Below are 12851 nucleotides of genomic sequence, written 5' to 3'. Positions count from 1 at the left end.
TTTCAACAAATATATAGAAATTTGAAAAAAACAAAATATCAGTTCTATCTTCTCACACTCACATTTCATGAAGGCAGGCACCTTCACACTTAATCATATATATTGCATGTTACATTTCTGGCAAACAGCCTGGAATTCAAAATAATATATGAGTTGCTAATTTATTTTAGGGTCTATACATCCATTTAGGGGATTGGCTATTGAAACGCTGCTCTTACCCTGCCAGTCTGTTACTAAACTGATTAGCTTTGTACAGTGCAGACAATGACAGCACTGAACACTGTGAATTTAAAGAAGTAGCCTATTTCATAGCAAAAATTGTGGGAGTGAGCTAATACAATTTTGGGATGGATAGCAGAAATTTATAGATGTGATTTCTGGTCTGAAAATTTTTCTGACTATTGAAGCTCTTTGTGCTTTTCTGCAGGTTGCCAAAAGGACAAAAACTTAAAACAAAAGTTCAAGTTCAGTCTCTGTTTGACTTCCTCTCTTAAAACAAGAAAATGAACCCTTTTTTTCAGTTTCACATTGTACTTCGCACTTGGTTGTGAATTTGGCCCTCTCCTTATTCCTGTCATTTTCTCTGTGTGATTTGGCCTGGGGGTGGAGGGGTTAGAGAAACAACTTGAAAAGAAAATCTTAGGTAAGCCAGACAACACTGTACTGCCCCAAATAAATTCTGTGCCCTTTCTCCACGGGGAGACATTGAAGGTCAGAAAAGAAGTTTCTCCTGCTTTTCATAGAAAAGGATCATAGAATAATTTAGGTTAGAAAAGACCTTTGATAACATTGAGTTGAACCACAAATGTAACACTGTCAAGTCTATCACTAAACCATGTCTCAAAGAACCACACCTACATGTCTTTTAAATACCTGCAGGAATGGTGAATCAACCACTTCCCAGGGCAGCCTCTTCCACTGCCTGACAACCATTGCAGTGAACATTTTTTTCCTAATATCAAATCTAAATCTCCCCTGGTACAACTTGAGGCTATTTCTTCTCATCCTTTCATTTGCCATTTGGCAGAAGAGATTGGCCCCCAGCTGACTACAGCCTCCCTTCAGGCTGCTGCATGGTGTGGTGAAACTTCCCTAAGCCTTCTTTTCTTCAGGCTAAACAACCCTAGATTCCTCAGCCAGACCTCATAAAAACTGTGCTCCAGATGCTTCTCCAGCCAGGCTGCCCTCCTCTAGACTCACTTCAGCCCCTCAATGTCTTTCTTGTAATGAGGCATCCAAAACTGAACACAAGATTCAAGGTGTGGCCTCACCAGTGCTGAGTACAGGGGGATGATCACTGCCTTGGTCCTGCTGTGCACCCTGTTCTTGATACAGGCCAGGATGCCATTGGCTTTCTTGGCCACCTGAACACCTTCTGGCTTACAGTCAGTGGACATCAATCAGCTCCTCTAGGTCCTTTTCAGCCAGGCAGCTTCCCAGCCACTCTTCCCCAAGCCTATATTGCTGCCCAGAGCTGTTGTGACCCAAGTGCCTCATCTCGTTGGACTTCACACAGTTGGCTTTGCCCATTGATCCAGCCTCTCTGCAGAGCCTTGCTGCCCTCCAGCAGATCAACACTCTGAGTGCCATCTGCAAATTGACCGAGGGGGCACCTGATCCCTTCACTCAAATCATGGATAAAAACATTAAACAGCAATGGCTCCAGAACAGAGTCCTAGGGAACACCACCAGTGACCAGCTGGATTTAAGTACATTCACCATAATTCTCTGGGCCAGGCTGTCCAGACAGGTTCTTACCCAAAGAGTATACCCATCTCAGCTAGGAGCAGCCAGCTTTTCTGGGAGAATACTGTGGGAAACAGTGGCAAAAGCTTTACTGTAGTCCGGGAAAACAACAGCCACAAGTCTTTCCCTCATCCAGCTGGGTTACCTTTTCATAGAAGAAGATCAAGTTAGCCAAACAGGATCTGGCTTTTCCCTTCCTCTCCAAAGTGGCTTATTGCCTTATGCCTTTTTGACCATAAAATTAATTAATTCAGAGCCTGACTTCCTACCAGATTGCAGGTGGGAATGAGAGCTCAAATACTTCCTAATTGTCCTCATTTTATCTCTGTTTCTATGGTTGGAATGCTTTTATTTCCATAGATAGTGTTATGGTTGACTTACTCCTGCCACTATTCCAAGGCTTCCACAATCTCCCGTGCCATTGAAGTCAATAGGAGCTTTGCTATCAAATTAGCTGCAAGCCGGAGGCAATCCATAATTATTTAACTCCGGTTGCTACATGGAACTTGCTCTGTAACAGACACTGAATTATTATTCTCTGCTAATCTCTAGTTGGCTAAAGACTAGGATAGAGTATTCCTGAACACTCCCTGTTGCCAGGGAGGTTAATCAAATCACAATTGCTGCTCTTTTATGTCAGAAATAGGGGATGAAATAACATAAACCCCACAAAACTGAAGCTAAATAACAGGTCCAAAAGAGACAAAACCCCGGAGGGGTGTCTGCTGCGTCCAGTGCAGTCAGTAGCACCAAGTCTATCCCCACATTTAGTGTGAGGAGCAGCAGCAGCTCAGAACTCCTCCACCACCCCCCGCTGCCACAGCGTTCTCTGATCAGCTCCTGCCTGCATCGCCTCTGACTAACAGCCAGCTGCCTCAGCCCTGCGCTCAGAGACACTCGCCAAAAATTCATTTAAACCAAATGGGCCCTCATTACTCTTAGAGTCCTCTCACTGCAGCACAGCATGATGCTGGGGCTAGGTATTATTTTGTTTTAATCAGCGCTGCTGATATTTGAGAGAGAAAGGGAGAGGGAGAGGATTTCACTGCAGTCTTTAATGTGGCTCTGGTGAGATGCTGTTATATATTGGGCTGTGTCTCAGTACAGGGGCTTGTTTGACAGGCCCTGTCATCATCTACCTCCAAGATTATCATTCATGCTGCTGGAAAGACAACTTTATTGGACTAAATATTGGCGTGTGTCTGTGTGGCCCACACAGGTAAAGACTCTCCCTGGGCCGTGCGTCTGAGTCACTGTGCGTGGGTGTAACAACTGCACTAGTTATTATTAATCTCTCTGAAACCTCTTTACAGTGATTAAGGGAGTACTGTATGAAAGCAATCTGCTTTGTGGGCTCTCGCCAAGGAAGACCCACTAAGCAGATTTTGTTGGATCCTCCAGCCAAACTGCTCTTTTCTTGGCAACTGAAATGTGCATCGACATAGATGTAATGTCAATTTCCAGCGTTTTTGTAATGTACTTTATTCATATTATTTGGATGCTACACAAACCACTAATCCAAACCACAGTATTTAACATTGCCAGTTATTCTTCTGATGTGCCAATGTAGCTAAACATACCTGAGCAGGAGACAAGGTCACATTTAAAAGATATCTAGAAGGGAAAAATAATGTGCTCTTTTCTGCCTCCAACCCCCTTTTTGTGAATAAGAGACTTGAGTGAGGGATTTCAATATGAGATGAATAGGCATATGTCAGCAGGTGATGGACTCCCTGCAAATCACGGCCAGAACAGCTCAGCAAATTGCCAGGGATCTGCTCAGCTTTTCTCCAAATGGGGCAGTTGGGGATGAGAAGAAAGCCATGAAACTGAGATCATGTGACAATGGCCTGCAGCTACATGGAAGGTCTGGTAACCCTGGTTTTGGATGAAAATAATGATCACACAGAAAGTTTTAACCTATGTATAATACTAAACAGGGCTGGTAGCTAATTTGGTTAAGTCAGAGGAAGACTCTAGTAGGTTTCACCTGACCCATTCTCTTTGAGCTGTGGTATCACAGTAACTTCTGTTTACTCCTGTAAATAATAATATATATGTAAAAATCTGTATTTTAGAAAAGCTCAACCTTTTTCTCTCTTCCCACATCCACTTCTAGCAATAGCTCAAAGCCTGGGTTTACTATTGTACTATGTGCCTCGTGACATTTTGTCCTCACAGACCAGAAAGTGACTGTCTCTAAAGCACTAAGTAAAGCAGAGTAAAATAGCAGCAAACTGAAATTTTTCTATCTTTGTCTGTCCCAGGAGGGTTAGGCTGAAGAAAACTAAGACACTCCGAAGGATGCAAAAAACAAGAATGAAAAAGAAACCATCTCAAGAAGGGAAGAATAAAAAGAAGAATATAACCTTAGGCAGAATGTCAAATAGATATTTGGAGTTCAGAGTGTTACACTAGCCTGACTATACTCAACTTTGACCACCTACAGCGGTTTTTATATCATCAGTTTTGTGTCATTAAGTAATTAATGTTGAGGTGATGTGCCATTTTATTCCATATAACTTGCATTCACTACACATCATGTGGTCATCATTTCAGTTTCTATTGCATTAAAGTACTTAACAGAAGTCGGTTCCTTTCTGACTCCATATATTTAGCGTATTTAGTGTATGTGGGTTGTGTTTTGGGTATTTTTTTAGTATTTCCAGAGAGCAAGTGATCCAAAATACCTAAATACTCTGAAACACATTTCTTGTGTCTAGAAGACAAACAAGCTTACCCTTATGAAAACACTAAAGAACAGACACACAGAAAACTCTTTGCTTAACAGGCCCCGTGTCATACTATCATAGAATCTCAGAATAGTTTGGGTGGGAAGAGACCTTAGCAATCATCCCACTCCAACCTTCCTGTCAAGGGCAGGGACACCTTTCACTAGACCAAATTGCCCAGAGCCCCATCCAGCCTGGCCTTGAACACTTCCTGGGACATTAACAACTTCTCTGGGAAACCGCTTGTCTAGGTGTCTGCTAAGGAAGGCAGGAGCTTCTCTTGAAATGGAAAATGTAAATCCCTTCCCTCTGAATTATTATAATTTTGAAATTAAGGGGCTCTCAGGCACAGATATGGGAGTAGGAATAGCAGTTCTATATTAGGGAAAAAATAAAAGTGAAATAGAATGCAGTAATACAAAACAACACTGACAGTCAGAATACAACCTGAGGTGCTGTGGGTCAGGGTGTTGGTAGCAGTCCCATTAAATGGTGGCTGCAGCCCTCCTGGAGTGACAGGTGTGGTTCTGTTGAAGCACTGATCTTGTAGAAAGGTGTAGTTTTCTTCTGAAGGTCCAGTGGTGGTATAGATGGGCCTGGTCGTCTTCTGGGAATCTAGTGGGGAAAAGCTACTCCTCTGCAAATCCAGGGGAAAAAGGCTGACTGTGGTGTTCCAACTCTCAGATCATATCCAGATAGGAATTCCTGGCTCCTCCCCCTGGGCAGAGCAGCTCACAATGGGATGATGTAATTTTATCAGTGTGACTCAGAGGCCCATTAACAGAAGATATTTCCTGGAGGGAGGATTGGTTGTGGAAGAGATAAAGAAAACTGCTCCACCTGGTTTTAACAGGTGGCCCAATTAACAGAAGGTAACTGCCCCACCTGGTTCTAACAGATGGCAATAGCATACACATCCCCAGCCACATCTTGCATTTGCAACCTAAGACACCTGTTCAGTGCCTCACCACCCTTACAGACTTCTTTTAATCTAAACCTACTCTCTCTCAGTTTGAAGCCATTCTCCCTTGTCCTGTCATGCTCTTGTAAACAATCTCACTCCACCAGTCTTGTATTATATCAATACAAGGTACCTTCAGGTATTGGAAGGCCACAGATAGGTCACCCTGAAGTTTTCTCTTCTCCAGGCTGAACAGTCCAAATTCTTTTCCCCTTTCCTCACAGAAGAGGTGTTACTTTCCTCTAATCTTCTTAGTGGCCCTCTTCTGGACTCACTCCAACAAGTGCTAAGGGCCCCAAAGCTGGGGTCAGAACTGCAGTTGGGGTCTCATGAGAGCAGAGCAGAGAGGCAAAATCCTCTCCCTGCTTTTGATGCAGCCCAGGGTATGATTCGTTTCCTGGGCAACTGCACACTGCCACGCCATGTCCAGCCTCTCATCTACCAGCGCCCCCAAGCCCCCCTTGGCGGGCTTTGATCTGCTCATCCCCAGTCTGTATTGACAGTGGTTGCCCTGATCCAGGTGCAGCACCATGCACTTGGTCTTCTTAAATCTCATGCAACCACTTTTTGAGCTTGTCCAGGTCCCTCTGGATGCCATCCCTTCCTTCAGGTGTGTCAACCATACCACTCCCCTTGGTGTCTGGGGGTGCACTTAGTGTTGTCATATTTTTCTGCCTTCATGTGCATAACCATAAAATGACACTGACTAAATAAATTTACATACAGAGGGGGATTTGGCTGTATAAAACTGTGCATCCTTGAGTGACTTTCAAAAAGAGATATGTAGGCAGGTATTAGCCTGCTTCTACAGCAGGCAGAGGAACTGCCTCTTGCTTTACCAAATTTAATATGGTCCAGTTATCCCATTGTAGTTTCATCTGTTTTGTCAGTCTGCAACAAGAGGCTGCCTAGTGATGATCTTGCTCCTCTCTACTGCCCACAGAGGGATGTACAGTCATTGGTGCAACAGGGTGAAACATCTTCTCCGTTGTGGCTCTGGTCCTTGCAATAGCAAGCAAAACAATTTTTGGCAAGGCTCCCTTCTTCCTCCTGGAACATCTGCGCTGTCTAAAAATGGTAAGGTCTGTAACTGGAGCCTTGAGCTGATGATATTTAAATGAAAGACAATTTCTAAACTTCAAATAATGTTAAAGAAATAGGATGATGAGAAGTTGTCTGAAGGAAAAAACCCAGTACAGGTATGTGCACTAATGATATAACACTATCCAACACCAATCCTTGATGAGTTTGCCTGTTAATGGTGGAGGAGCAGAGCAAATGTTAATGACCCCTTGACCTCCCCACTAAATCCATACTTGAAAGGGAGGGGATTAAAATGTCTTAAAAATCATGTGCTAGAAATTGAGAAAGCTTAACATTTTCCTTATGCTGATGTCAGATGACTTTCTCAACCCCTACATCAATTATACATAACTCCAGCAGGTTAAAGCTGAAGGACACAAGTGCCGGTATGTTAAGGTAAGAGTTCTTGTAAAAAACTTTAGTTCTCTTGACTTGGCATGGCTCCACCTTACTGCCTTTGTCCAGGAGACTGCTATGAAACATCTGAATTGTCTACACAGGTTATCATGGTCCTCTTCTCCATTTTCACCAATTTTACATTTTGTGAGGGTGGGAGTACACAAACATGTGATCATCCCAGTGGAGAAGACCCCTTCCAGCTTTACAGACCACTTGTGCTGGGCTCAGTCAGTTCTTCTTCCTGAAAATGCAGTGAGAATTCATCCAAATTACCAGCTCTGCTTAGCAGCATGAAAACAAAATTAAAAAGAAGAAATACAAGCATAGCTATAACCTACCTGAAGGAGGAAAAATATAAAATTCTACCAAAGAGTATAAAGAAAAAAAATTCAGTGTGGTAAAAAGGAAAAGATATAATAACCAACATGCTAAAATGATGTGTGCTAACAATTATAAGGAAATATTTTTTAAGACCCAACAAAAATAAAATAAAAAATAGATGTTCAAATTATCTAACTCAGAATCTCTCAAGAAGACTCAGAATCTCTCTTTTGCACGATAATAGCAAATGTCTGTGTCACACCAGTAAAACCTTGTCTGATATTACAATAAATATGAAGAGGAAAAAGCATTACCCCAAAATATCAGCAATCTGCCTCTGTTCCAGTAATAAAGTTATTACTTCTGTGACTAACACAAATGACTGAAGATTTTTACAGCCACCCTGTCTGCACAGCACTCAGCTGCAATGAAATTGCCTTCTTACTCCAGAGAGACACAAAGTTTAACTTGTAGCCATCTGAGAGCTGCTTGCACAGTGCCACATTTGTATTGCGGAGAAAACAAAAGAACCAAGCCAGGCTCACATTTTTTGTTCACATGCTTTCAATTCTTGTATGTCCACTGGAGCTTGAAAATGTAATTTACTACTATATATATATAATTGCAGCTATTATATCAATATCAACATCAACATCAATATGTGATAAATTTGATTCCTGGAGGAACCCCTCCATTGCCATCCACTGAGTCTGAAAACAGCTGCTGCTTTCTCACCAAACTGGAGGCAGATTCAAATCTTGGTTGCCCTAAACATACTTCTGAAGTAGCATCAACTACTCCAAAGCCTTTTGGGGAATTCATAGCATATGTTGCTTCCTCATGCTGTATACAATGATATATCAGCTTGTGGGCTGTTGTGGCTCACTGACTGGTACTTCTGCCATCCATGGTACCTTTAATGGCATCTCACTGTTTGAATATTCTCCCTGCAGGAAAAGTAAGCTCTGTAAGCTCTGGATCATGTTTGCAGAAAGGCAGCATGAGTTCTTCTTGGTGGGGTACCTGAGCACTCAGCCACCAGGGTGCTCACCAGCACACTTAGGGGAACACACTTTTTGTTCAAAGCTTGGCTGCCGAGTCTGAACCAGGAAGGGCTGTGGGCTGAGGCTGCATGGGGCCACATAGTAAAAAAGGACTGTGAAGTGCCACAGCTTAGAAGATTAAACAAAAATTATATATCAAATATATTAAACAAATATATTTTATGCTGTAAACTTCTGAGTATGCTTTAAAAGCTGTTTCGTTCAATTAGTCTATTTCCTATTTTTAGTGGGGTAAAAATATTTTCAGTAGAAAAGTTGTCTTCCAAACAGAAAAGTTATTTATCCCTTTGCTATTCTTTATCTATAAGGCGTTTGTATTTCTGAATAAGGCACTATAATATACAACATATCAGAAGTAGTACACATATCTGAGTAAAGCTTCAGGACAACAGGATGAATTCTTCAAATCAACCTTGAGATCATTTTTAGGAAGCTAAATATTTTTCCAGTTTGAAAACTCATTATGTTTTGCCATATGTGCAAGGTAGATGAAGAACTGAAAATAGCTTAATAGCCACATTTTTTACAAATAGCCTTTATCAACAAGAAAAACCCCCCAAACTGTACAACATGTTAAAGACTAGCACTATTCTAAATTGTATATTTAACAAAATGGAAAGTAATTGTGTCTGTCTTTGACAACCATCCATCTCCAATATTAATGATTCTCAAAAAGTCATACAGGAATGGTTTATCTGAAATTCCTTTGAACAGCTTCTCTACTGTCTTCTCACATAAGAAAACTTGGCCCACTCTGCTATGCAAGCATAGAGGAAATTGGCAGTGCTTTACTTTCTTTGTGTGCTGACATCGTTGCCTAGGGATATTCTTCCCTTTACCCAAGGGCATATACATCTCACCTCCACAAATAAATCATATTACAACAGGACCTTATACATAATTTAAATAAAACGATATACCCTCTTGAACTGAGCAGGATGGAGCCCCATTTGGACATTTGGAAGGCACTCAAATGTGCAAACACCTGAGGAGTGTCTCCTGCAGATTGTGTGAAGCTTGAAAGAGTGTCTTAGGGCAGCATCTCTGAAAGAAGGACGGGGACAGCCCTGGAGCACTGGGTTGTGTGCAGCACAGAAGGCACCAGCCCCATTGCTTCCCCTGCTGCCTGGTGAGGGGGGAACAAGAACACCCCATAGGCACAGCAGAACATGACAGAGGTGATGTTTTAATGCTGTGAGCACAGACCAAGCATGAAGAGCCTCTTTATGCCCCCTACTCTGCTCTACGCCAGTGCTCAGATCCAGCTCCCTGTCAGCTCTCACTCTTGCAATGCAGAGTAGCCATGAGGAAAAGTGTAGGATCCTGCAGGATGTAAGCATCTCTGCTGCTAGTCTGGGCTATGCAAGCAGCCAGGAGCTGTTCTTTCCAACCTGAGGGAGATATAACACTGTCATGGAAAGTAATTATAGGAAGACCCTTCCACCTACAAAATGGTTAAAAACCCCTTAGGGCTTCCAACTGTTTGTTTTGTTATTTTGGAATTTCTGCATTGTTTTTCTCTGAATTTCTAGCTTTGTTCTCAGACCATTGCTATAATCCTTTATAATAGAATCTGTTCAAGTCTCTTGCTGTGTTTCATTTGCAGCTGTACACTGTGCAAAGCAATTAGCTGCTGATGTGCTGTTATCTGGTCTCCAGTCTTTAGCATGCTTTATTGTACCTTTCATTCTCCATATGCCATAGAAAGTCAGTCAAAGTCCTAATCCCCTTACACAAAAAACAGCTTTGAATTGTGGGGCCTAACACATACTGAAATGCTTGATGAACTTTCTGTGTGCTTGCCCTGGTGTGTGTTTGTGCATGTGTGCACACGTGTGTGTGTGTGCCTGTGAGAGGCCAAGAGAGGGAAAGCACTCTTTCAGATCCACCTGAGCAATACAGGAGAACATACTGTTAGAGATTTTGGCAAATGTACTAAAATATATTGAAGAAACAAATTTGACTTGTATCTGCAAACAATTATCTTTTTCTGAAGGTGAGTTTTCATAGTAGGTATGCATATTCTTCCACAGCAATGTAAGCAAACACCAGCAGAGCCCCAGCCTTGCCTTATTTATTGTGATACATTTTTGTGCCTTGTAAACAATTATTTATTGCCATGTTTGGATCAACAAAGTGGTAACACAGAATTCTGACTGATGAAAAATTTCAAAAATTAGGAAAGAGTAAGACTAGGATCTTAATAATGAAGAATATGGTCAATAAAATGACTTTCATGAACGAGGTTCTAGAGAAAAAGATAATATTCAAACAGACCCATGATCAATAATTTGGATGAACTCCTGATCTTGCTAAAGCAAGTAGTAAGATTAATTTCCTAAACCAACATGTGAAAAAAGATATATTTCAGTGCAGCTTCCTTATATTTGGACAAGAAATTTTTTTTTTCTTTTTTCTTTAAAGGGTTTTGGTAAACCCATTGTTTTTTGGCAAAATTAAAACCTTTCTCTTACAACACAAACTGAAAATAATTATAGTTTTTCTGGAATCCTAGATTCTTTTGGGGTGTGTGTGTGAGAGAGAGAAATGCAAACAAAGTAAAGGAATTTCAAGAAAAAGGAATTAAAAAGACATTTTGCATCAACCTCTCTTTCCATTGTCTCCCTTGACAATAATTTCACAGTATCTTTACTTTCTGTTAACGTATGGCTGTGGCTTCTCTTGAGGAACTTCAGCATCCATGCAGGCTGAGGTTTCAGTGTTGCCTTTCTTGCAACAAACCATTTACTTCATGAGCTGCCCATGTTACTAACAATTTATGATAAAGATGAGGCAATGGAGGTACCTCTGACGGACAGAGGTACCCATGCCAGAGGAACTCCTCTCTGACAGCCTTTGGAGGGCAGCTCATCATGCCCATGGTTTAGTAAGCAGTAGCACTGCTCTCACCTCCCCACGTAGATGACATGCAAACACTGATGCATTTAAGTTTCACATCATCTCTGCAAAAGGAAAACGTCTGCGCCACCTCTGATTATAAAGGGCAAACTTTAAGACAGGAGTGGCTACAGTACAAGTCATTTGGCTGAAGGGAGCTATCCATAATGGAGATGCCTACTACAAACATGGCCTCCCTGAGGTGGCCAGAAAGAATCAGTTCCCTCTGAGAGACATTTATCTCATCCTAAAACAAGAATGAAGTACCTCTGGTGCACTGTGCTCTAGACATATTTCCTTCTCTTAACTTCTGGCTCTTGGAGGCAGACAGACATGACAGTCTCAGGTATAGAGTAGGATCATCTGTGGGGAGGTGACCCTCATGTAATTTCCACCCTACATGCCAAACTCATAGAAAGCTTGCACTCACTCCAAGTGAGATTTGCATCAAGGTCCTCCAAGTGCCAGACACAAGCTAGCCAAAAATAAATCTTTGTCCAGTAATACAAGGTACAGGTGTGAACAGAGCTCTGTATATGCAGTGTGGCATATTAGGAAAGAGGAGGACAATGGGAAGAGGGGAAAGAGAAGAATGGTATTTTAGCAGTAGGACTTCCCTCAGAAGCTCTTGGAAGCCTTTACCACAGGGAAATTGAGTCTCCTCTTTCAGCCTCACACACAGCAGAATTCTATGTGTGCAATCTGGAAGCCAGAGTGAATGTACAGTAAAATTTCCTGCAAAGGAGGAGAGACTTAAAAGCCTCCTGGCTGTTATCACAGCAGCTGAGTTTCAAAAACAGAGAGTGGAAGAAAATCAGGGAGCCAATATTTAAAGGTCCTTGAGATTGTCTTCTGTCCTTGCATCCCTCAAAACAAAATGTTTGGAGAGACTTTGTGTCAGGGAGTTTGTGCTGGGCACAGCCTGGTCACTCCTCTCAGCACAACCAGCAATAGAGATGGTCCTGGGCTGGTCCATCCATGTCTAAAACCAGGCACAAGTTGGCACTGTTTTCAGCAGATGATCCACATACCCAAAGTCATTTCTCACCTCAGTTTCCTGGCATTCAGCTGAGCTGTTAGCAGAAAATTGCCATTCTGCTTCCTCCACCAGCGGTGTCCAATGCCAGCGGTACTCAAGTGCCCAGAGGAGTATTACTGTTTCCATAAGCAGTGAGAGGAGAGGGTGAGCTTTATGAGCTGGGTATTTTATTATTTTGTGTCTCTAAGAAAGGCTGTTTGCCATACTCAGATAAAGCTGTTCAAGATGTTCCTTAGCTATATGTCACAACATACAAGCCAGAGACACAAAAATATAAGACCCAGCTTCGCCTTCGTTGCCAACCCCCATCCCTTTACCTTCTGATAATTTTTATGTAGATGAACATTAATATTTTTTTCAGTCACTTGACCTTGTTTCCTACTATTTTTTTCTTCCTGCCTTCCCTGTTGCCAAAAGAATGTACAGTTTTGCAGACGGTTAAAACCAATTTTCAGTTACGAAAAACCTGCATGTACTTATCTTTCTCCTTCCCAGCCAAGGAGAGCTGACAAAAGTAGGAGTCATCCCACATGTTTGTGTGGCCATGTACCTGGATTTGAGGCACGGCACAGAGTTTGTGCTTTGCTCTGATATTCCCTGGGCAAACA

Source organism: Fringilla coelebs (genome assembly GCF_963513975.1).
Source record: "Fringilla coelebs genome assembly, chromosome: 3".
Taxonomy (NCBI): domain Eukaryota; kingdom Metazoa; phylum Chordata; class Aves; order Passeriformes; family Fringillidae; genus Fringilla; species Fringilla coelebs.
The sequence above is the reverse complement of the archived record's forward strand: the minus strand, read 5'-3'. Positions refer to the sequence as shown.